We start from the raw sequence: 21,061 nt of genomic DNA on the forward strand, positions 1-21,061 counted from the left end.
TATACTTCTGGAAGGATATGTAGGAAACTGTTACAGCAATCTCATTGGTTACCTTCGGGGAAAAGGACTAGAGGTAAAGCATGAAAGACTTTACTTTTCACTTTGTACTTTTCTGTGTGCTTTGAATCTGTGCAAGAATTGCTTTATTCTAAAATATGAAATGTAATTTTTTAAGAAAAAGAATAGGTTACATCTTCATGGTTTGACACGGGAAATTTTCTGCACTGTAAGAGGAGAAAGTGTAGAAAAATCACAATGTTATGACTCTGTTAATGGTGCTATTTCTATCTAGATAAAGATGCAGACATACACAGTGTTTGAAGAAGTCTGGATGAAAATAACTCGCACTACCATCTATGCGGCTGCCCCACAGCCAGAGTGGAGAAGTACTGACATTGTAGAAACCTTCACTTTCTATGTACTGTTTACTTTTTTGTACAGTGCTAGTGAATTATCAGAAAGAAAAACAAATTTTTCCAAGTGAGGGGAAAAAGTAAAAGGAAGGAAGGAAGAAAGAAAGAAAGAAAGAAAGAAAGAAAGAAAGAAAGAAAGAAAGAAAGAAAGAAAGAAAGAAAAAGAAAGAAAGAAAGGAAATCCAGTTCTCCCAACGCCCTTTTGCATGAAGCTTGCATGAAGTGCTCTGGTCTGCTCTATGCAAAAACAGGGTTTGACTCCGCCTATCACCTGGCTCCTCCAAGCTTACTCTCACCACTTTCCCTTTTAAATCCCACCTGCCAGGGAAGCCTTTGTAGTCAGAGTGGGATCTCTCCTCTGATCCAACTTATCTACCCCAGGCTTACCCAACTAGAAAAACTGGAAAATAAAAGTCAAAAACAGTACGTTCAAACAAGACGCTGAAAACTGGCCCAACCTGTACACGAAACCAACATGTCTTATTCGAGTACCATGAGTTTGTGCAAGGAGCTAGCAGCCCACTGGGAGGAAAGGAAACGCAGGCTGGAGACCCAGGCCCTAGTGCATCCCTGCCATTTTTTGAACTCCACCATTTTTCTCACCTGCTCATCCTATCTGTTACTCTAACTCAGGAGGCTGATAAGAGAATCTGGGGAGGCAGGAGCAGTGCTATGGAAATAAAAGGTAATTAGTCATATCATCGTGTGAGCCCTGGAGGACAGGATTTGTATTGTGGGTTTGGTATGAATATTGCCTAGAAAATGAGGAGAACCCAAGATGTTCATTAACACAAATGTGCTTTGATTTTGCGAAGAAAATGCTGTGACAATCCAACCCGAATGATTTCTCTTTTCAATGACTTTTCACCTGAGGATCTCAAAATGTCTCTTCCAGTCTTCCATCACAACTGCCCCATAATGAGTGTGGGCTGCTACTAGGCCACCAATAGTAGTGTTGACACATTTTCCAGCATTTCCCCCCCTCCCCATCATGAATAATACGTTTCTTGTTACTGGTGAGAGCCATTATAACAGGAAGGAAGAGCAGCTCAGATGTGTCTGAGCGCTGGGAGTTTAGAAAAGAAACCTTGGGTGGAACTGGAAGAGGAGACTGAGCAGGCTGAGGGGAAGTAGCCAAGCAGAGATTTCTATAGCCAATGCGATGACTTAACCCTACATACTGTGCAGGTCTTCTTTACTCTTTGTTTGAACCCTGTTATTACTCTAGTTACAGAAGATTCCACAAGCTGGCGCACAAAGCAAGAGACAGCAGTGTTCCTTGTAAGATGAGAAGATATTTAGACGACAAGGTTGACTACCAGTAGTGGCTGAATTGTGTCCCCCAAAATAGATATGCTGAAGTACTAGCCTCCAAACCTCAGAATGTGATCTTATTTGGAAAGAGGGTCTTTACAGATTTAATCAGGTTAAAACGAGGCCATTAGGGTGGGCACTAATCCAATATGACTCGTGTTTTTCTAAAAAGGGGAAATTTGAATACAGAGACAGACACACAGACATACAGAGGGAAGAAGATGTGGAGACACAGGAAGAACACCGTGGAGGGGCAGAGATTTGGAGTGATGTTGCATCTATAAGCCAAGGAATGCCTGAGGCTACCAGAAGCTAGGAGACAGGCCTGGAACAGATCCTTCCCCAGAGCCTGCAGAGGGAGCACAGCCCTGCCCACACCTTGGTTTTGGACTTCTGGCCTCCAGAGCTGTGAGACAGTAAGTTTTTATTTATTAAGTAGATAACCACCCAGTCGGTGACACTTTCTTATGGCAGCCCTAGGAAACTACTACATGCACCACAGTCACATATCCTTCCAGCAATGGGTATTTGTAGGACAAAAAAAGTAACAGGAGTGGCTTTTCCACTCTAGTGGTAGATTTTTCTGAGAACACTCAGCCTGGAGATAGTTGTCTTTCCATAGAATGCAGAAAGCCAGTAAACCTTCCCTCTGCAGCCTGGCAGAGAGGAGAGGCACAGAGCCCAGTGTAGGCTGGTAGGGAGCACACCGTCCTACCTTGGACCATTGCTTGGCTCTGTGCAGGGGCCCACACTGTGCACACAGCTGCTTCAAGCCCCACATTTTACCAAATGGAGACAAAGACAGGTATGGGGCTCCCCAAAGGGAACGAAAGTCCTGAGACCAGGCAGTGACCCTTCTAATGCCAACCATGGAGACAGCAATTAGGGGCAAGAGGGCTCACAAGCAAAAGAGAACCTGAAAAATCTCAGGAATACCCATAACTGGACCCTATCTGGCAAAGGAGTTTTCTTTGCTCTATTTGTTTTTATTTTATTTTAAAACTTCCTTGGGGGGAAGTTATCATTAAATTGCAACCCCAGTGCTTAATCTTTGTATGTATATTTGTGAACATATAACTTATTTCTGTGTATGTGTGTCATTCTGTTCTATGGATTCAGTCTCTCTAGCTCATCCTTTTGTTATCTTTTTGAAGCCAGGAAATAAAAACAAAAATTCGGGGCACCTAGGTGGCTCAGTCGGTTGAATGTCTGACTTCGGATCAGGTCATGATCTCGCAGTTTGTGAGTTTGAGCCCCGCATCCAGCTCTGTGGTGACAGCCCAGGGCCTGGAGCCTGCTTCGGATTCTGTGTCTCCCTCTCTCTCTCTACCCCAACCCTGCTCACATTCCATGTCTCTCTGTCTCTCAATAATAAATAAATGTTAAAAAAAAAAAATTATTAAAAAAAAAAGCTCAGATGTTATTAAAGAGAAGCCCCTGGACCAAGGGGTCCCCACATGAGGGCAGCCCTGAGTGGGCAGATTCCAGGCCTGAAGCTGTCCTGCCAGGAAGGACTCCCGGCTGTCTGGGGACATGCTCTGCTCAGACCTAACCTCGATCTCTGCAAGGTTAGACAAAGGCTTCGGCACTGGGCCTTTGTTTTCATTGTCCGAAGACCCAGCTCTTCTCTCTTTTGTCTTAAGAGCAGGCCAGGGTGGGAGGAGCGGAAGGACTGACATCAGAGAGGTTCCCAGCAAACAATGTTACAAACTTAGGGTAATTTCCCCTATTTACCTCACTCAAAAAAAAAAAAAAAAGACTTCTTTTGTCAAAATAAAAAAAAACATGTGAAAAGTGCAGGTTTGTTGTTGTTTTGAAGAATTTGAACAGTCGAGGTGTTTTCCCTGGTACTCAGTTTCAAAATCAACAAACTGGCAGCTAACTGCCTGAAAAAAGGAAAAATGGAGTCAGCTCAGCTCTGTCCTCATCCTTCCTCACAGCACTCCCAAGTGAAATGAAAAGCGCGTCCTCCGCCCCTGCTGCCCCCAAACTAATGACTGCACAATGCTTCACGACCCGCCTTGGCCTGCCCTGGCCACCAGCGTCCTCACGCCAGGTGTCAGGAGGGGAAGGAAGAAAGGTCGCCTTGTTTGTACGTTTGGTTATCTCACTATCTCACTAAAATGGTTTTTCTGAGAGCTTCTTGTTCGTCTGGCTTTTAAAAACTTGTTATGCTTCCTTTTTCTTCTTCTCCTTTTTTTCTTCCTGAAGGATAAGAGAGATGCAGACTTTCCACAGTGTTAACTGTCCCGGATTTTTCCTCCGCTGTACGACTGAGTGGCAGCAATGTGGTTCTAAGAGGCATGATTTGTTTATAAACATATCTGGAAATAGTTAAAAATAAAAACTGCCAAGGGTGGGGCTGGGTCATAGCCAAGTCATGAGAAGCAAGATGTGTATCCTGGAGGTGGGCATTAACACCCTGGCAGACAGAGTTTTGAAGTAATTTAGGGTCAGGTGGAAACACTGATAGTACTTACCTACGGTATCTGATTATTCTTACCGTCAGTTTTAGGTTCTAGAGAGAATGGCTTCTAGCTTGCTGGGAAGCTGATCTGAGTGGCTCTATACTTTAAACACAATCCTGTTTTGTACAGTTTCTTAGATGAATGCTGACCGGGCGGTATTTAAGGAATAGCTTCATGTCTGTGGCTGCCCCAGAACTCACCTTTATTTCCTCTTGCTTCCTTCTCTTTGTGCTGCCTTGGTCCCTGGCTGTGACACAGACAGTGGAGGAGACTGCCTGGGGACCAAAAGAGGATGGGGAAGTCGTTAGCATGACTAAACTTGCCCTTCCCAGGTTCAGTACATCACCTTTCAATTCTCTTTTTATTCTGTTCTTTCTCTTCTAGTCTAGTGGGAGCGCCTCTTCAGTGACTTTAAGTAGGAGGTAGGGAGGGGTTGTTTGGTCAAAGGGCGTGGAGATGGGAACAGGAGAATCAAGGAGAGGAAACAGGGGGCCAGAGATAAAGAAATCAGAGCTAGAAGAAGAGAAATAAATAGAAACAAAGACGATGAATAATACCAGATACAAAAGAGGGAGCAAGATGATAAAGAAGTGAGACGCAGAGATGGTCCTGCAGAAAGAAACAATTCAAAAATAGAAACATGGGAGAAGCCCGAAAACAAACAGAGAAGCCCATACAGGAAAGGAAAGAACCAAATGGAAGTAAGTAATGGAACCCCAAATAGAAAGGACGTCTGAATGAGAAATGTGACTTAGGGAAGGAACAGAGAAGCCTTTGTGGTGTGTTTGTAGACCAGAGGGAGAACGACAGAATAGAGGGAATCCAGGAGTGTTTATTCCTCGCACCTAGCAAACAAAAAATTCATTATTTTTTAATCACGGAAGAAATAGCTCTAAGAGCACCAGGCCTTTCATGCTATCAGTCTGGCTCTCACTCATCTTACTCCCTTAGGACTCCTTCAGAAGTGTAAGGAGACCCAGCATGAGGAACCACATTTCCACCCAGATGACTTTTATATAAAGTTGATTTTAGAGAGATACATTCGCCTAGGCCCTAAAGCTGAGCCCCCTGTTCCGGGTGGTGAATGATCCTGAGCTTTTTAGTCTCTATAAATCCCAAGGTTAAATGACAAACATATCTTGATTCCTAAAAATCTGAATTAAAAAAATGAAATAACTATTTGCATGACTCCCTTTTCAGAAGACTGCCGTACTATTAATAACTTAGAAGTTGCCTTCTAAGTTTAAATAATTTAACGAGTAGAGTAATAAAAAAAAATGTAAGTAAAGCATAAACTGATAAATGCAACACATACCCAGGAGAAGCAAAGATCAGTTATTTCATTACTGCAAATTGCTGTTACTAAACATTATGATAAATTATCAAAAAGATGCCTCTCCCCCCCCTTCTATAATTTCAGGTTATTAATTTTATTCATATACAAGTAATTCTTTCCTTGTGTGTCTCTCTTGCCCTGTATCTCTAATGAGGAACAGAAAAAAATATGCAGTAGATGCAATACTCAAATTGGAGCCAAAGCAAATGAAAAAAAAAGATATCAGAAACAAATAACATTATTAGCTTTTAGCCCCATAATAAGCTCTTATTTATTTAGACCCTATTAATTTGGAATTTATAATAAGTTGATTGGGATCTGGGCAGAAATTTTCCTTCATTTAGCAAACTCTGTCTTGCTAAGTAGTACAAAAGAGTGATATAAATGAGATTACAAGGGGAATATTTGAAATACATCTTTGAGCACTTCAGGCAATCTCTTATATATGAATAATTAATATAACGAATACATATCATCCTTATCCAATAATTATCTGGTAATTCAGGAGGAATTTGTTAGGTCACCCTGCAGAATAGGGAGCTGTGGGTTTATCACTAAACAGCTCTCTGACATTAGGAAAGGCACTTAACTTCTTCAGCCCTTGTTTTTCTTACCTGTAACATTAGGCTGATAAAACCAAATCTGCCCAGTTCAAGTGGTTTTTATGAACACACAAAAAAGAGAATGGGTGGGGCGCCTGGGTGGCGCAGTCGGTTAAGCGTCCGACTTCAGCCAGGTCACGATCTCGCGGTCCGGGAGTTCGAGCCCCGCGTCAGGCTCTGGGCTGATGGCTCAGAGCCTGGAGCCTGTTTCCGATTCTGTGTCTCCCTCTCTCTCTGCCCCTCCCCCATTCATGCTCTGTCTCTCTCTGTCCCAAAAATAAATAAACGTTTAAAAAAAAAAAAAAAAGAGAATGGGTGGGAATCCATTTTGAAATTCGGATGGTATTAGGAAAATCTATTTAAAATGAATTTGCAATTCATACTTGTCACTAATTCAATCTGACCTTCTGCCCAACTGCCTATAGCAGTGAGGTTTTTATGCTTTATAAAGCTTCAGTGAAAGGAAAATCCCTAATGAAATATGTGGACATAAACATACATGTACGGATATAAACATTCATCCTCTTTCTACTCCTGGAAAGAGTCTTCAGAACATTATTATGAAGTATGACAGGCTTGGGTTCAAATTCAGGACCTTCCAAACAGATGAGTTAGCCTAAAGAATGATCTCCTTCAGCCCCAGTTTCTTTGTCTGTAAATAATAATACCTGCTGTATAGAACACTTATAAAGACTTTGGGAGAGGGGCAGCTGGGTGGCTCAGTCTGGGTGGTTAAACGTGACTTTTGATCTCTGCTCAGTCATGATTTCACAGCTCATGAGTTTGAGCCCCACTCTGGGCTCTGTGCTGACAGCATGGAGCCTTCCTGGGATTCTCTCTCTTTGTCTCTCTCTCTCTCTCTCTCTCTGCCCCTCCCCTGCTTGCACACACATACTCTCTCTCTCTTTCTCTCAAAATAAATAATCTTTAAAAAATACAAAAAACAAGGGGCGCCTGGGTGGCTCAGTCGGTTAAGCATCCGGCTTCTGCTCAGGTCACGATCTCACAGTTAGTGAGTTCGAGCCCCGCGTCAGGCTCTGTGCCGACAGTTCGGAGCCTGAAGCCTGCTTCGGATTCTGTGTCTCCCCTTCTCTCTGCCCCTTTCCAACTCATGCTCTCTCTCTCTCTCTCACTCAAAAATAAACATTAAAAAATTTTTTTAAATACAAAAAAAGAAAGTAGGGGAGATAATGTACATAGCATAGTGCCTATCACAGAGTGGACACTCCAAAGACGTAAGGATTATTAATATGAAAGATAAATTGCCTTGGAGTGCTGTTTGCATTGGTGAAAATACTCAAGACTCATCACTTTGAGTCTCCTGCTCCCAGTACAACTTAGCTCCCAAACATGAGGCCAAGTAGAGTCTTAATCACAGTGTCCTGTACAGGCTTTTTTTTTTTTTTTTTACACATAGATAACCTATATTGCTTTTGATGAAATGTAAGTTGCAAAGTATCAAGTATCAAAATAATGTTTCCTCGATTTTAAGACACTCGCTTTTTCACATTTGAACGTTTTGGAAATCAGAAAGAGCTTTAGAATCTTTGTCAAAATAAACATGTCAACTGCTAGGTATAGGAGTTGCTAAAAGGAATTGTCATTTGCTTGTGATGGGTGAATTCAGCCAGATCTTTCAGAATAAAGAATTTTCAAAGCCAGGAAGTATTGGTGTTTATGCTTCACTCAGTTGCAAAACGTCTGTCTGTCAAGCTTTTCAAGAGAAGCTATTGAACTTCCTGTAAGATGTAATCAATTAAAGAAAAAAAAAATTTAAGATTCAAAACCAGGTGCTTCCAGAGGTCAAACTCACAGGCACTTTTATGAATGTGTCACCTCTGCTTGGCAACTGCCAGTGTTGTAGTGAATCCAAGGAATCTGTAGAATATGAGTGAGGATGGTGGGTAAGTAATTATATGAATAAAATGTGTGCTGTTTGTTGGTTAAAAAAAAATTGGGTATATTCAGTGTTGTATTTCTGGTTCTCTCTCTTAATAAAACTGTCATTTTAATTAGATAAAGCAATCTTTCTTCTGATTGACAGAATCAACAGAGAAAGCTTCTAGCTTTTAAAGTCATGGGTTAAGATGTAATTAAATTTATACTTAAGATGGCTGCACTTTGCTGTATGTGTGCTATACTTCAATACAACATTTAAAAATTACAAATAGATGTTCCTGTGTGTTTAACTTGAATACCTGAAGATTTATCAAAGTATATAACCAGGTACAGCTTTTTAACTAGTAAGTATAATGTTTTTTAAGTTTATTTATTTATTTTTTTAGTAATCTTTACACCTGACACAGGGCTCAAACTCATGACCTGAGATCAAGAGTCACATGCTCTTCTGACTGAGCCAGCCAGGTGCCCCTAAACTAGTAAGTATAATTAATCAGTTATAGAACTTACCTTTAGGGCTAAATCCTAGGCACTTTATGCACATGTCAAAATTTATTGAGAATTTACTCTGTCCCAGATACTTACTTGCAAGAGGTCTACCAACATCTCATTTAATCTTTAAAAGGCCTTATGAGGTGGGTATTATTATCTTTATAAATAAGGAAGTGTTTGTATAAGGCACATATAAAGTAGTTACTTTGTAGGTCACGCAGCTGGAAACTGGTCCAGGAAAAATGAGAATCTGCGCAGTGTGACTCCAAAGTCTTGCATTTGTGTACTTTTTCACAGTCCCCCTCAACAACCTACACAATAGGTTCTATTGTCCTTACTTCACAGATGACACTCTAAAACTCAGAGAGGTTAAATACTTTGACTGTATCACACACCTTGTAACTGGGAGAGCCAGGATTCATACCCCGTCCTGTCTACAAAGACACTTTTGGCTCCTCTATCATAGCCAATGTGATACCTTTCTTGGGGGAGGACATGTTCTTCAGACATCGCCTTCTTTAAAAAAAAACATTTTTTTTTTTTACTGTTTGTTTATTTTTGAGAGAGAGAGACACACACGCACAGAGTGAGCAGGGGAGGGGCAGAGAGAGAGGGAGACAGAATCCGAAACAGCTCAACTGTCAGCACAGAGCCTGATGTGGAGCTGGAATCCACAAACCGCGAGATCACGACCTGAGCCCAAGTCAGACGCTTAACCGAGTGAGCCACCGAGGCACTCCACACATGGCTTTCTTTTACATCACATCACAGTATACCCTAGGAATGAGGGTGGGGTGGAGAAAGAAGGGGAGGGAAGAAACCCAAAAGAACAGCTCTTAGAACTTCAAAGGAGTTGCCATTGAGCTCTGTAACCCTGGCCATGCATAAATTGGGATTTTCCTCTTGAAATGACCTTCTTTGGGCGCAGTTGCCATTAAATTTAGTTCACATCCATTTGGATATTATGCTGCGAAGTTTTCTAACTTGGCAACATTCCCTTCCTACTATGCCCTTATACACCTACCCCCCTTAAGAGAAAAAACAAAACAGAATTTTAAGAAGTGTATTCCTCAAACTTGGAAACCTCCGATGGGCAGTCCCTGTTGTCTTGCTCAAAGAGGCACCAACCAGGGGATGCTAAGCTGTGTTCCTATTAGGCCTATTTTAGCTTCCTCTATGACTTACCATTTGTAAATTATTTCTAACCCTTTGAGATTCCAACCATACCAATTTTAAGAAATGCTAGTTTCAACAACCATTTATCTTGGGCCATTTCAGTTGGCTGCCCTTTTCTTTATTAGTAACTAAAAATTATGATTGGAGTCACCTCCACGCCTGTGGAAAAAAAGCTTCATTTCTCCCCACCCTGAAGACATTTACAATAATGACTTGGGAACTTGCAATGGAGAGAGAGCATTGAACAACAGAGTACTATTTGGGCATTTTTAGCATTTCAGAAGTCACGTACTACTTGTAGCTTGAGAAATTTTGAAAGAATTTTCTAAATGTTGGGTTCTTGAAACAAATTAAAACAGATATTGGAAGAATTTTACAAAATTGCCAGTCTTTTGGGGAAGTTAATAGGCTATAATAATTTACTGAAAACAGCACATTCTCATTTCCATGTGGTTCACTATTCATAAATGTCCCTTACAATAGTGTGTATTATGAAGAAAGGTGGGGGGCAGGCACGTGGGTGGCTCAGTCAGTTGAGCACCTGACTTTGGCTCAGGTCATGATCTCTCAGTTTGTGAGTTGCAGCCCCACGTTGGGCTGACTGCCAGTCAGCAGAGCCTGCTTGGGATGCTACTTTCCCCACCCTCTCTGCCCCTCCCTCACAAGTGCTCTCTCAAACGTAAATAAACACTTAAAAATATATGTAAAGGTCAGCATCAACCTAAACAATAGAAGTTAAAACTTTAAAAAACAGTTTTAGTGAGACCTCTCATTAACAACGTTTATGAAGTAAAAGGTTAAAAAAGAATTCCACAGTCCACATGTTTTGAATGTTTGTCCTTTTAAGTAGTAGGTTAAGGGGTGTGTCATTTTCTTTTCTTTGTGTTCTATTTCCTTTCCAGCTGTTACATAGTGACATGGTTTGCACCTTCAGCCATCAAGGCGGTTGAAAAAGAAAATAATCTGTCCCTCTGGATTCTAGTTATGGCTCTGCACCCCAGCACCTGTAAACTCAAAGTCAAAACTCCATGGATGCCTGGATTCCAAGATTAAACCTCTACTCACAAGCAAAAGGGTTGGTTGGATAGGAGGTGGGGACAAGAAATTGTTTGTTTGTTTAGAGAGAGAGAGAGCTCTCTAGAGAAAGAAGCAGAGAGAGAGAGCACATGCGAGAGAATCCCACACAGGCTCTACACTCAATGTAGAGCCCCACGCTGGGATCACAACCTGAGATGAAATCAAGAGTCGGATATTCAACTGACTAAGCCACCCAGGTGCCCCCAAAATTATTTCTAATTAAAGAAGTGGAACTTACAAGCAATGGTAATGAAACTTCAGCTGAAAAATACTAGACTTTCTAATGCATTTGGATATTAGGAGCTGTGATGTGAATGTCCCTTTTCATAACTATTGCAGTAGGTTGAGAAATCATCCACCAGGGAAAGTCGTTCATCTGGTCACCAGACAAGGGAGGCTTGGGTGGACTTAAAGTGTCTGTTTAATGAGGTGGGGCTGTTTTTGAGAACATGTGATGGGTCTAAGTTTCCTGGTGCAGAAGTGTTAGGCAGTGCACTTTATTAGGAAAAGAGGAATCTGCAGAGTATTGAGAAACATCAACTTGTTGCCAGTCAGGGCCTCCCTGGCCACAGCTACATTGATGGGGGAATCCGTAGGATGAACAATGCCCATGTCTGATGTTGTGTTTACAGTTTTCCACCTTAGTATAAGTTCAAATGCCTGCTTTGTCACTTACTAGCCTTGTGACTTAAGGAAAGTTACTTAACCACCCTAAGCCTCACTTTGGTCATCTGTAAAATGGAGATAATAATGGTCGCTATCTTACAGGGTTGTTTAAGGGCCAATGTATGTAAAGCCTTTTAGCATAGCACCTGGCACATCACATGTGCTAATAAATGATTGAAATGTGTTTACATCCTTTTATTACTTAGAGCATTTTTAAATGTGTCATTTGTATGTTGTGATGACAGTTTGCAAAACAATTCACACCACTTTGAGGTTTCATGTGTAGTAGGAAGCTCTGAGTTCTGCCCTGGGAAAGGGTACTTTGTTGGCTTTCTGTGGAGGAGTTTTGGAAATAATTGGTCTCTCCCACCCTCCAGGCCTTGAACTTCATCTGTGGACTCTAAAAAATGCAAAAGAGCTGGAGAGAAATGGCTACCTGCTGTGGAAGACCAGGCCCACCCTGTATCCTCAGCCCTCTGCTCTCTCCCCTTTGGGCTAAAACTATGTGTGAACAAGAAGAGCAGCTGTCACTATATGTATGAAGGCACCCAGCTGGGGGTGGACAACATCGAGACCTGCATCCAGAAGGTCAGCATCTAGCAGAGGGGACATAGGTCGGTTCACTGGGGGTCTGGAAGGTCACACCGTTTAGATCAAGTAGGGGAAACTGGTGCCCAGAGTAAACACCAAAACCCAGCACGGAGGCTCTCAAGTCCATTCCCAGAGCTGATTCAGAGATTTAGGCAGCTTCTCCCCGCACCCACTCACAGGCCCACAATGGGAACTCAAAGAATAGGGCCTTCCTTCCTTCCTACTCTGACTGCAGACCTGTTGGTCAGCAATGGCCTCAGGGAATTGTAAACCTTTTGGAGAAAGAAATCACAGGCGAGGGCTGCAAACAGACAATTCAGTGAAAATCTGTTCAATTCAAGGAGGCCTGCAGAGCTCTATTATTAGCTCCCAAAGCAGTGAGGGAGGAGCCTGGACGGTGCCCTAAACACCAATCCTCTTCAGCCCTTTTCTCTCTTCCATGGAGCCTACTTCAAACCTTCTCCATTGTTAAAAATCAGTACAGGGGCGCCTGGGTGGCTCAGTCGGTTAAGCGTCCGACTTCGGCTCAAGTCATGATCCTAAGGTCCATGAGTTCGAGCCCAGCATTGGGCTCTGTGCTGTTAGTTCAGAGCCTGGAGTTTGCTTCAAACTCTGTCTCCCTCTCTCTCTGCCCCTCCCCCACTCACTCTCTGTCTCTATCAAAAAATGAATAAACAGTTAAAAAAATATTTTAAAAATCAGTAGAGAAAAGGGGCATCTGGGTGGCTCAGTTGGTTAAGCATCTGACTTCAGCTCAGGTCATGATCTCATAGTTGGTGAGTTTGAGCCCTGCATCAGGCTCTGCACTGAGCGTGCAGATCCTGCTTGGGATTCTCTCTCTCCCTCTCTCTCTGCCCCTGTCCCTCTCTGTCTCTCCCAAAATAAATAAACTTTTAAAAAGTCTTAAAAGAAAAAAATCAATAGGGGAAAAACCAACAACCTAGTAGAAAAATGGGCAAGGACATTATATTTGTCAAGGTTCTCTAGAGAAACAGAACGATAGACAGATAGATAAATAGATTTATTATGAGGGGAGTTTAGCGAGTCAAATGCTAATCTCATCTGGAAACGCCGTCACAGACATACTTAGAAATAATGCTTAGTCTAGGCCCCCATGGCCAGTAGACTTGACCCGTAATACCAACCATCATGATGTGAACAGAGTGCAAGTTCACAGCTACACATTTTCCCTAGTAGACACTCTCATATGTATGTCAAGAAGTGTGCACAAGGAACGGATTAAATAAGGTGTGCTTCACAGTGGGGTGGATTTATTTGTGTGGCTGTGGAACCATCTTCAAGACACGGGTTAAGTGAAAAACTGGTTCACAACAGGGTTCTGACTTTAGACTTGCGGTCTAAAGAGATTGTATGAATTTACACTGTTATACTCCTCCCAGTCATTGATAATATAATTTATTAGTGAATATTTTTATTTTGGCCAATCTGATAGGTGAAAAATGAAATTTTGTTTCACTTTGGGTTTTTTTAACTGTGAGGGAAAGAATGAATTCCTTCTTAACAGATTTTCTTGCCTTGCACTAACAGAGAAATAGAACCCTCAGTGGGAACACCTTTAACCTGTCCCCACAGCCAAGCATATGCTCTTTCCTCCCTCACACTCATCTTTCCACGTTCTGTATCCTCCTCAGTCTCTGGAGGCTGTCCTCAGCTTCCCCTAGGTCCTTGCACTCTTTGCTCAGCACATAGCCCCACCTTCCCTCCTGAGTTTTTATCACTGACCTTTAAATTCACCAGAGTCTCCCGGATCTTAAACCACCACTCGGCAGTTGCCCCAGACCCTCTTTTCCTCTTTTGGGTTTAACCTCTTGAAAGAGTTGCCTACACTGCCTATTACCTGCTCCCTGTGCTCACTCTGCAACCTGCCTTCTGTCTCTACCACGCTCCTTGAACTTGCTCCTCCAAAATCTCATGTGACTTCCGTGTTGCTAAAATCACCGGACACCTTCTCGAGCATTCTCGTCTGCTCCTCCAGCTAGCTTCAGTTGCCAAGCCTGTATCTTTTGTCTAGATCCCTCAACAACTAAGTAACTGATTAAGTAACTAACTGCTGGTACTGGTCATCCACTTTGGGGGTCTTGTGGGCAGCTCAGCTTCAGCATGCTGAAAACTTTCTGTCCCCAGTGCTCTCTCTCTCTCTCTCAGGCAATGGCTCTGTCATCCAACCAGTTGACCAAGCCAGAGACTTGGGAGTGGCCCTGTCACCGTGCTCCTCCCCTGCCCTCTGTGGCCAACCTTGCAGTTACCCTTTGAATCTTCCTCCTCAGCTACTATACTAGCTCAGGCCACCATTTTCTCTGAGGAGTTACAATAGCTTCTTCTCATTCAATTCTCCACACTGCCTGCTATAGCCCTTTTCAAGGGCTTCTTCCTACCCTTAGGATAAATTCCAAATTCCTTACCATGGTTACAAGACCCGTGGTGACCTGGTCTCATTCACTAACCACCCTCTTGCATTCTAAGATCCAGACCTACTGAACTTGCTATAGTTTTCTAATGCCTAACATTCTTGCCCTCTTCTGAGTCTTTAAATATGGCATTCCCTCTGCCTCTTCTTTTTTCTTCTTATTTTCTTCTCCAGGATAACTGCTACTCATCCTTCAGGTCTTGGCTTGAAGCTCTCTTCCTCTCTTCCTTGTTTCTTTAGTTCTGATTCCTCCAATAAGATTCAAATTTAAGACGGAGCTTATGCCCTCCTAAAACATCATTGTGCCCCCTCCCACAGCTAAGTACCAGATAACCTTTGCAGGTACTGATGTATGCATGACCATCCCCCATTTCACAATGCATTTTGTAAAATACTTTTTTTATGTTTATTTATTTATGTTGAGAGAGACAGAGAGGGACAGGGGCAGAGAGAGAGGGAGAGAGAGAATCCCAAGCAGGATCTGCACTGTCAGCACAGAGCCTGACGTGGGGCTCGAACTCACGAACCAGGAGATCATGACCCAAGCCCAAATCAATAGTCTGATGCTTAACCGACTGAGCCACCCAGGTGCCCCTCACGATGCATTTTAACGAAGAAGTGTAAATAGAGTCTTTGCTTTTGTGGAATCATTATGGAGGAAGTAGCTTAGCCAGAAATACCCTATGGAGTTAGAATTACAATTCTAACTAATTTGTTAGTGTTGTCCCTCTGGTGATAGATATTAAAATTTACAGAAAATTTGTAATAGTGCATCCCCTCGTCTTCTTTTTTAAAACCCTGTGTGTGTAAAATGCACATATGTGTGTCAGAGAACAACTCTGCCAGATTGGTTTTTGTAGTCCAGTAGTTTGAACTAAAAAATCTGTGAGAAGATTGTTTTTAGCAAGTTTTCCAAAAATAATCTTGAGGCAAGACAGTGGGAACTGTGTATTTAAAAATGTATTTTCGTGGCTGCTGTACACATACAGTTTGTATTTCTTAAATTTTAACACATAGGCACCTGAAGTGCACTGTTGAAATCAAATAGTATACACATTCCAAGGCTCAAGGCTGACCAGTGTCAGAATCACAAGTGTCGATTGTTGGCAGAAAACAAAGTGTTTGGAAGCTAGAAAACATGGCTGTTTGTTCAGATTAATTCTGAGAAGGGGGGATGGAATCAACGAGTTTGTGAATCCAAGCAAAATTCAGACAGAATTTCTAGGAATGCAGTCAGAGTGAGAGCAGACCTTTTAGAAATGAAAAGAATTTAAACACCAAGTTGAATAAATGAAGCAGCAAAAGAAATGGCGTCGACTTAGCTGTGAAACGAAGAGAACTAAAGTAGTGAGTTCTTAGCAGACCTCGCAGAATTCCCAGTAAGAGGAAAACAAAAAAACAGGAGTGTTCGAAGCGGTTTTCTTTTCCTTAAGTCCACAAGTGTATGGATGTCCCCACAATCCACCCAAGCTCCCCTCCTCAAAACACTGTAGCCTCCTCTGCTGCAACCCCTCCCACCTTCTTACTCACAGGGAAACCTGGGATTCTCCTCACTCAACCACCGGCCTGAGTCTTTTCAGCTCCTACTACTTAATAGCTCTAGGGCCTGTCTCTCCACAGCTGCTAACCTGGTACAAGCCGCCCCCCCAGCCCACCCCCCACAACGCCACCACCACCCCCACACCAACACAGCTTCTGCCTGGCCTGAGGGCAGGAAGGAGCATCTGTGCTGTCCAAGCAGTGCTATCTAGAGATGGACCTCTGGGTCACAGTCTGGTTCCAGCACTTTCCAGCCAAACAGTGCTGGCCCAATTTTTCTGTGTCTCAATCTCTTCTTCTGTGAAAAGTGGGGGACAGTAGCATCTGGCCCATAGGGCTGCGTGAGAATTAAATAAGCTGTGTATAAAGGTCATAGAACAATACTGGGTCCGTAGTAAAACATGTTACATAAACATTAGCTACCATTTTTCCTTATTTCCTTATTCCCTTGCTTCCTTTCTTGACTCATTTGAACCTATTTTCCTGGAGCAAATCATGTTCAAATAAACTGATCCTTCAACTTACTGCTGAAAACACTTGGAGAATTTCCCTGTGGCTTTTAGAGAAACCCTAAATGCTTAAAGAGGCTGACAGGGCTGGGCTTGGGCTGGGCCCTGTCTCCCTCTCCAGCCCCATCCTGTACCCCATCCCCCTATTCTCAGAGCTCCAGACTCTCTGACCTTCTTTCAGTTCTTCAAACCCTCAGAGCTTCCTCTCACCTCAGGGCTTTTACACAAGCTGCTTCCTCTGTCCGAAATGCCGGAATGCCGACTCATCCTTCCCGTCTCCACAGGAGCCTCATCACTTCCTCAGGGAGACCTTGCCCAGCCTCCCTAACTAGGTCAGCCCTCACTATGGCACCATGTCTTTTTCCTCCATGGCACTTCTCAGGGTTCTCCTCTGACACATTTTCATGGGGGTAATTAGATTTACATTTCTCTCATTCCTACAGTGGAAGCTCTGTGAAGGTGGAGACCATGTCTATTTTCCATTTATTCCAACCCTCAGAGCCTGGCATAGTTCCTGAATATAACACTGTGCGTGCTCAATTAATATCTTTGAGATATGGAGGGGAGGGAGGGGGGAAGGGAAGAAAAAGGTGTGCCCAAATGTCCTTGACTGTTCTGGAGGCCAATCTGCCACGAGGGTGTGTGGTGGGTTCAAGGAAACCTCTCCCACCACAAGCCGGTGTGCTCTTCCCTCCTCTCGCCCCCTTTGATTCATTAATGTGTTTCATTCGCAATTAAATTCAACTGTTTATTCTTAGGAAGAAAGGTCCTCACATTGGCATTATAATGTGACCTTTGAAGGCAATTTGTGGCATATTTTTTCTCATGCAGACATTTTGTGGCTCCAAGGAAGGACAAGGTCCTAGGCATGAGGTTGCAGGGGAATAAATTCCCCCCAGCTGCATCCAAATGGGATGCTTGACCAGACTGTCAGCTTGCTCCCTGGTATTACCACCCCATACTGAAAAGCAATCCACATAAGGAGCTCCAGCACCAGCAAAAGGTAATGCAAAGAAGAGAGAGAGAAAAGGCTTCCGGGTTCACCTTTCCCACCATCTAGGGAAAGCACTAAAGAAGGAAGATCAGCATAAACAGAAGGACTCCTTTCTCTAAACTAAAAACAGAAGAGATAGGCATTCCTCTTGCTGCATGTGGATGAATAGAGATGAATTCCAGAAGAATAAGAGAAAAAGGAATGTCAGAGTTGAAAGTGATGTTTTACCCCCGGTCCATCCTCATTCTTATATCCAAGAACCAACTGAGGGCGAAGAGGTGAAAAGGCTTTGCCTGAGGCTACACAGAGGCCTAGGTTCCACAGGGAGGCTGAAGGAGGAAGGCAGCTGAGGTTTTTAGTGGTTTGACATTGAGCTCCTGTCCATAGCTCAGGTGCTTCTCCCTGATTAAATCCTGACGTAACTGTAGGAAGTTGTGTCATTACCCCCATTTTATAGATGAAAACCCTGATGGTCAGGAAGTCCTGGGACAAGACAAAAGCTGTTCAGTGGAAACTTTCTGAGGCTAACACTGCAAAGTATCCTTGGCCTTGACTCTGCACCTGAGCAGCCTTACCTGTAGGGTGACCACATGCTCTGGTTCACCTGAGTCAAGCCTGGTTTATACCTGTTGTCCCAGGGTCAGTAGTAATGGCACCTTCTTTTGCTCTCAAAAGTGCCCCAGTCGGGATAATACATCTATCATGTGATTGATTACTCTAGTATCTACAAAATGGGGATATTCATATTACCTGCTCATGGAGTTTTCGCAAGGAATCAATGGGATTTCGCACGTAAAATGCATGGCATCTGGCATGTAGTAAGCACTAAATAGATGTTAGTGGTTATTGTTACTGTTATTATTATTATTATTATTAGGAAGGTATCTGAAGAGGGGGCAGCAAGGAGTAAAGACATGGTTTCCCACTTGACATGCCCATCACGGTCTCCACGAATGGCGCTCCCTGGAGTTGGGCAGTGCCTATTCAAACTGACCTGTTGGGAATGGCACCATCCACTCTAGCCTAGAGACCATTTGGAGGCACTGAGCTTGCCTCTTCCACGTCTCCATCAGTCACATTCACTGCTTGGGTCTCTTTGGGTCCCAAAGTTGAAACTGATTTTTTTTCCCCCTTTTACTCTAAAGTCTAAAGCTTAGATTTCTTAAAGAGGAAGAAGAGTCACAGAGAATCCTATAGAGGATCCCCTCCCCCCAGCCCCAGCCTGTGCTTAATTAAGTGAGTGGCTTAAGGAACTTGCCTCCTCTTCAAGATTAAGAGGTGGGTGTGAATATTTTCCTCTGGCCCCCTTATATGTTCTTGATTACAGTAATAAAAATGCTAAGCTCTATTGCCTCTCACTGGAGTAAAGGCAGCTGAAAACTCCTCATTCCCTGAAGAACCTAATTGTTGATTCTAGTGCATCTAAACAGGTGTTCTTTAGATTGCTTTTTCTAATGCCTTTTCACTGGAAAGATCAATTTAAATGTTGCTTTGAGCTAATCAGTGATTGCTTCTGTATTCATCCAAATTTGTATCTTTGCTTCTGTGTGCTAGATGAGACATTACTTTCAAAGTCTATAAACTTAAATAAGGGAGGTGATTTCTAATTTAGCTCTTTGTCCTCTTCTGTCTTCCATATTTTATGCAAAATATGCATGTATTTCTTTTTGTTATTTAAAATCCTAGTTGAAACCTGTGTTTGAACGTCCTGAGTCATCTTTGGATGCCCTATAACGCCACGTGTGGTATGTCCTACAGAGTGGGTATTCAATAAATATTTGTGGAAAAGATAAATTCATGCCTTAACCTGGATTGCAAGCACATTGGATTTGTGGTCCCTAGGTGTCTGAGTTCAGGAATTCTTTCAATATTGTCTGAACTTTCTTGTGTCTGCATCTGTGTTTATTCTGCTCTCTCTGCCTAGAATTTCCCCAGTCCCGTCTCTCAGAAAGCTCACGTTCACTCAAGGTTCTCATCAAATGCCAGCTGCTCCATGAAACCAGGCTGCAGTCTCCAACCAGCTCTCCTGGAGTCAGTATCCGAACAAAGGATCTGGAGAGGGTTGCATCTGATTTTCCAAACCCCACAGTACTCTGCACCTCTCTGATTTATCTCATCTGTGGGTATTTGCTCCTGGCCTTTTTTCACCCATGGTGAGCACTTGAAACTTCTTCAGGCGACACAGAGGGTGTACTCTGCTGAACCACAGGTATAGACTAAAAAATAGTTGTTGCTTAATGAATTGTAGGTGTATAGTTTTGAAGAATGACATTTTATTTCCTTTTTTTTTTTTTTAAGTTTTATTTATTTTTGAGAGAGAGGGAGGGGGAGGATTAGAGAGACAGGAAGACACAGAATCTGAAGCAGGCTCCAGGCTCTGAGCTGTCAGCAAATAGTCTGACACGGGGCTTGAACCCATGAAACATGAGATCATGGCCTGAGCCGAAGGCCAATGCTTAACCGACTGAGCCACCCAGGCGCCCCAAGAGTGACGTTTTAAAGTAAGGTGTACCCGGATGGAGAAATGATGGATGTGGCTCTTCAATCAAGTCCTCAGAACATAATCCTTTAGAACTTGCAGGCCATCTATCAGCACTCTCTCTTTCACACGCAAAGAACCCCTGGTTCCGAGAGTCCTGGGTCTTCCTTAAGGTCATCTGGTGGGGAAAGACCAGAATCCAGCCAGCAGATCTTCTGTAGTGCTCTTCCAGACATACCTTCAGGCATAATTTAACATGTATCAGTTTATCCTTGAGTGTAAAGTACACTTCATGATTGGTGACCGGCTAACTATTCATAGTTCCTCACTCCCTCCCTTTTAGTGCCTGTTTCTAAGCAGCAAAGTTGTGGTTCAGTGACTTCTGTCTGGATAATATGAAAACAGGGCACCCGGCCAATTTTGATGAGCTAACTATTTCCCTAAATTATCATGCCTAAGCAAAAGGCCCCAAACCTGCTGTTCAACACTTATCATTGGTTCTGGGGGATGGGCTCTACACAGGCATATCATCAAATAAGTGGAATTTTACATTTGCGATTGTCAAGCAGTGAAAATTGTCATCCTTAGAAATGACTGACAGTTCCCCTGCCTCATTTCTGCTACACTGAGTTAGGTAAAGAAAAAAAAAATCACCTTCACTCTTTTTACAGATTTCTTGCTGAAGACCCATGTGACAGGACTATAAATTTTCACCAGAAATTGATGGGAGAACGGACACTTCAAAGTGCCTGAAAGACTTTGCAAAAGGTCCCAATTAGCAGAATGCAGCTAACACCTTAAAAAAGAAAATAGAATAAATGTTGCAGTGGGAATGAATCTTGCCTGGAGTGCTGGGTTGTTGGCTGATTGCCTGGCGAGAGTGGTGGCCAGGACTTGCCAGCTGGCTGATCCACATGCCTATAAAGGATGCGGTCAGCTTACACCTTGGCAAGCTACAATTTTGATGGAAATCTTAGAGGTCGGCAGGCGTTCTCCCTAGTAAAGTACGTTAGATCAGGTCATTGCTTTTATTTGAGTGAAGAAAATATCCTGATGGCCAGGATTAGGAGCACCAAGT

At 42.9% G+C, this 21,061-nt stretch overlaps 1 long non-coding RNA gene across 1 annotated transcript; it reads left to right on the forward strand.

The window, feature by feature from the left end:
- Positions 1 to 10,912: 10,912 nt before the first annotated feature.
- Positions 10,913 to 19,844, forward strand: LOC122489330. The gene is made up of 5 exons (XR_006298893.1): positions 10,913 to 11,087; positions 11,821 to 12,031; positions 17,342 to 17,513; positions 18,650 to 18,782; positions 19,429 to 19,844. It is a non-coding gene; the product is annotated as an uncharacterized LOC122489330 (long non-coding RNA).
- The last annotated feature ends 1,217 nt before the right edge of the window (positions 19,845 to 21,061 follow it).

Source organism: Prionailurus bengalensis, chromosome A1 (assembly GCF_016509475.1).
Source record: "Prionailurus bengalensis isolate Pbe53 chromosome A1, Fcat_Pben_1.1_paternal_pri, whole genome shotgun sequence".
NCBI classification, from domain to species: Eukaryota; Metazoa; Chordata; class Mammalia; order Carnivora; family Felidae; genus Prionailurus; species Prionailurus bengalensis.